The sequence below is a fragment of the Poecilia reticulata genome, linkage group LG1, assembly GCF_000633615.1.
Source record: "Poecilia reticulata strain Guanapo linkage group LG1, Guppy_female_1.0+MT, whole genome shotgun sequence".
Classification (NCBI taxonomy): domain Eukaryota; kingdom Metazoa; phylum Chordata; class Actinopteri; order Cyprinodontiformes; family Poeciliidae; genus Poecilia; species Poecilia reticulata.
The window spans coordinates 6,670,067-6,674,949 of NC_024331.1; the positions used below are offsets into that span (position 1 = coordinate 6,670,067).

A 4,883-nucleotide genomic window follows, 5' to 3' on the forward strand; every position below is an offset into this window, starting at 1 on the left:
AGCATTGTGTATTTTGATTTTTAAATGTATTTTTAAAATGAAAGCCACCGCTTTGATCATTTCTGTTCATTTCTATCAATCAATCCATCAGTCATGCTTATACATTTCAGCAGCACCGCAGTGTAATTTCTATTGCTAAACCATCAATAAATTTTTTTTATATTCAACAAAAGAAATCCGTTCTTTCTGCRTCAACGAAAGCTTCAGTATTTAGTGACATGTTAAAGTCTTGTAGAATGACGTCATTTCAGAGAGTACTACTTAAAAAGCAGAATTAACAGTTTAGTCCAGCAGGGGGCCAAATGTTGATTTTTAGAAAACATTAAAAATTGAAATTACCATGCAGAAAACATCGAGCTGTAGGAAAGTGGATGAGTCAACTTCAGTAATTTGTCTTTGAGGCTTTAACAACAGTAGTTTATGATATTAAAAACAAAAAAACTCCTGCCATTTCAAACTCTCAGAGACCGTGACTGGTACAGTACCAATTTCACAATTTTTGAAAGCATTTTACATTTTTAAAAATCAAGTGTGTACAATGAAACACACACAGTGAGGCAGCAGAACGGAGGATTCTCACATCTGCAGCCACTGTTTGACGATGCTAATAGTAACAAACATCTCTGGAGAATGTTTTTGACAACCTCGTTGAWCTTGTGGCTCAAAGAATCCAGCATTTTTACCCATAATTTCACATTCATTAATATTTCACCTGTACTTGTTTTTTGCAAATTGCATCCTTCGATTTCACAAACATGTTGCATGTTTTCGTCAAGCAGGAAACAAAAAACAAATCCATAAGCTGTTTTACGAAATAAAATAATAATAATCTGAGGAGTAAGAAATGTAATAAAAAAAAACTCCCTTCTTGAAGAGGTTACTTCATGAAAAGTTCTGTTTTGAATTATGGAGGTTGAGTGGCGAAGGAAGTGAGGAAATCCTGAGGCTGTGATGTTGCTGTCTTTTCTTTCTACTATTAAAATGTTCCAGTTTATCTTATTCTGTGCTCTTTTTTTGCTGTTTTTATGAAGAATAACTAAGCTTCAAACTCAACGTTGTCCCAATGGTCTCACTGATTTAGTTGTTTTGTCGATTAGATTCGAGAATAAACCAACAGTTCTCTGTTGCAGTTCTTTAAGGGCAGTTATGATTTGAATGGCTTTAGCATTTGAGCTTAGTTTTAAGGATTTGATATAGATATTCATAGAAGATAATAAGATCTGGAAATTAGGCTTTTGCTGTAAATACTTGGAGGTGTGAATATGATATCATAAATAATAAAAAAGGTAACAACATATAAAAATTCTTTTTTGGCAAGTTTACATTTCTCGATTCCAAACAAAACATTCTTATAATACTGAGATTTTTTTGTGAAAGAAAATTGACATATCTCTCCAGGGCGCGTATTTCTGTATGGCTCTGTATGACCAGCTCTGTGTGGGAGCCGAGAACAGAAGAGAGAACAGATAGGAAAAAAAAGAAAGTTATACCTTTATTTACCATTGTCTCCAATATAGAGCATTTAAAACCACAAAATAAAATCTGAATATTTTTCTAAATAAACACTGGTGCTTTAAGTGTTATGTTTAAGTTATGATACTTCCCAGAAATTCATTTCTATCTACTTATTTGTTCTCAGTCATCCAAGACATGCCAAAATGAAAAAAGGCTTAGAAATAAAGTAACTTAGCAAGTTATAATTTAAACAGCCCATAACTTGAATTGGGAGCCATTTCAATAAATCAATGTTAATGGGGAATTTTAATAGTTCCCCATTAAAGCTTTTTATTTAGAACCTCAAATTTTTGTGAAGGTGTAGCAGAGATTAGATCAGTCAGACTGAGCAAAACTCGTATCTAAGCAACATTTGAATTTAATTATTTTTTTTTTTTTCTCAATAGGTTGCTTACTTAGAAAAACACGTTTGATGTGCATTAGTCATTTTTGGTCCTGCAGTTTGAATGTGGTTTAAAAACTTTTTAAACCACATTTTACGTTACTTTTCTCTTCCGACCCCCCCAAAATTGGTCTTAAGAAATTTTCCTGTTTATGGTCCCACCCAATAATGAGATGGAATCTACGTCCTTGTATGAAGTAATGTTTTTTGGGGGCGGGGGGGTTTATGACTTTTTACTCATGARGGGTGAAATGAGTTAAGGTGCCCGAAAGAGGAAGAAAAGGCAAGTCCAGTTTGTTGCAAAACGAACAAAAGAAGAAGTGYGTTGCTTTCTACTGCCATGGAAGAAAAGCAGTTTGCTGCCCATCGTCTCACAGTGCTCTGAAGGTAAGATGGCAGGAGCTGTCCGCAGAGAGCCAGCAGAGTTCAGAATGGACTATGTGAATCTGCCTGAGCCTTCGGTTACAACGGCTGCTGGAGGAGGAGACGAGGGGAACCGTCCTGCACCAGGTAAGAAACAAAAAACAACTACGTTGTTATTTTTTACTTTTCAGATTTCATTTTAAATATGCATTTTTTTCATTATTTATCAATTACTGTGATATTAAGAATAGACTCCAAGCACAATTTATCTTAGGAATCTTTCCTCACTGGTCTTATTAAATGACTGGATGAAACTTTTGTTTACTTCTGACTTTCACTGGTGTGTCAGGCTTAGCGTAGCAACACAAACACACACACACAAACGTTTGTCATAAGATGCAACAGAACAATCTCTCTGTTATTSKGTCCCTGTTTCTACATCCAGGGACAAAGTTACTCAGACTGGTTGGCGTTAGCTTTGGACTCCTTTGCATCCTACAAGTTGCTCTCAACGTCTCTCTCCGCCTGACACTGTGTGAGTTTTACACCTTTTCTTTTTTTCAGTGTGACAGCAAARCTTTGTGCATTGTAAGCAATAAGTTTTATCTGGATTAAGAAAACAAAAACTAGAGARATGTAAAACCATGTCTCCAAAATAACATCAATTGCTGATTAAAGGCTAATAAAAAAAAATTAAAAGGCAGTGCTTTGTTACAGATTTGTTTTATCAGGTCCCATTTAGCAGAGAGACTATAAACCAAATGTAGTAATATTCTCAGATTGTAATGTGAGGAGACACTGCTGTAAATATTGCTCAGGTTGAGAGAGGAATCATGGACATTTTGTCCATTTGCTGTTTCATGCTGTTTCATGCTTTCTCAGTTTTTGTCATTTCCTGCCTCCTTTCTGTTGCAACTAAAGAGCCGTTTGACACGGGATGTTTTATACTGATTCGGTGTGCAATCATCTCCGTGACRATTTGTTCCCAACTTTAACAACCAAAGATTTAAATAATTTTCTAATATCCTCTCATGGTTCCCTGTACGGAAATGTTATGTGGCTGATTAATTTGTCTTTTAAGGTTTATTTTTGTTTAATCAGAGGTCATAACAGGTCATATTTTGTGGGAGCAAATAGACCTAAAGTGTGATTGGAGCAAAAATAAATGGAATTTGGGTGTAATACAAAGTCTCCAGAAAAAAATACACAAAAATATTTTATATGATGTTTAAGGCCTTTCAGAAGATATTTRTCTATGCATTTCGGATATACCAAAAAAAARSMAAAAARAAAAAAAAAMAAAAMCCAAAAGAAAATAAACTGATATGCAACAATTAACTACACTGATACTGTAGATCCTTAATAATTGTAATTGTAATTCTTCACATTACAATTTGAGAATTGTAATTACCTACGACATAATTCTCATCCAGAATCTTTAATGATCCACAAAAATGGTGTGTGTTCACTAAACAACTGAAACATGTTGAGCAAAAAGAGAGAACAAAAGAAAAAGGAAATGGGGGAAAAAWTTACGTAACCACAGGTTAATAATGAAACAAAGAAAAAGGTCAAAAGACTGTCATCATCATCTGACAAAACTAAGCACCTCGAGGAGCATTTGAACCAGCATTTCCTCTTTTTCAATTTCAAARCAATAAAAATCAGCATAAAAAATAAATAAAAAATAAGGTAAATCAGCAAACAGTTCCAGTTATGCATATGGTCTTTATAACATTTAGCTCAGGCTCTTCCAGGTACAAAAATGCTTGTTTTGTGGTCCAGAATGGAAGAAAGTTATGATAAAATAGTAACAGTTTCTCAGCAAAGGTTTGCCTTTGCCATGGAGTCGAGGAATTTGGACTGTTACTAYAGAAGCCACCACGTTGGCATCCGTTATGTCATTCGTGGCTTTTAAAGCCATCAAACTTTGCAGAATCACATTTTACAATTTTCCCCCCTGGGAAGTCATCTGTGTCATCTGACAAGGGTTTGATTTCATTTGAAGTCACTTTTTAAAAATTATTTATTTTGTTAAAGARTGTAAAATGCAGGTGCTAATGTAACTAAAACAAAAATCCTGAAATGTGTCTTTTAAAGAGAGCCWAAGGGCGTCAAACTGATGCAGACTTTGGTGTTAAACATGGATCAGCATCGTTCACGTTATCGTGCTTGGTGAAGGGAGCATTAACACATTTCCATCCGTTTCAGGACGATAAGAATCATGAACTGTTGTGAAACTTGTGAAAAGTCAGAGGAACTGCACACACTGAGAGAGGGGAACAAAAGGATGGGGGCTTTCCACTTGGCTGATGCTTCACTGTTTTGTTCTTAAAATGAACTACAGACTCCCACATAACATGAGCTCACTTGTCTTTTTCTAATCACATGACAGCATGAYGGAGGCCTTGTTTTCACAATGTTGATTCATTTTCTTCTCTTTCAGTCAAATCCGACGGCCAGATATCACCAACAGGACCCRCTTGCATAAATGAMACTGACAAGCAGAGACAACTGATCGGTAAGTGTGATGATGATGATGATGATGATGATGATGATGATGATGATGATGATGATGATGATGATGATGATGATGATGATGATGATGATGATGATGATGATG

The 4,883-nt window shown here is 35.2% G+C and overlaps 1 pseudogene; it reads left to right on the forward strand.

Moving 5' to 3' along the window:
• LOC103462474 (uncharacterized) overlaps window positions 1–4,883 on the forward strand; it is a 21,683-nt pseudogene that overhangs the window by 4,833 nt on the left and 11,967 nt on the right.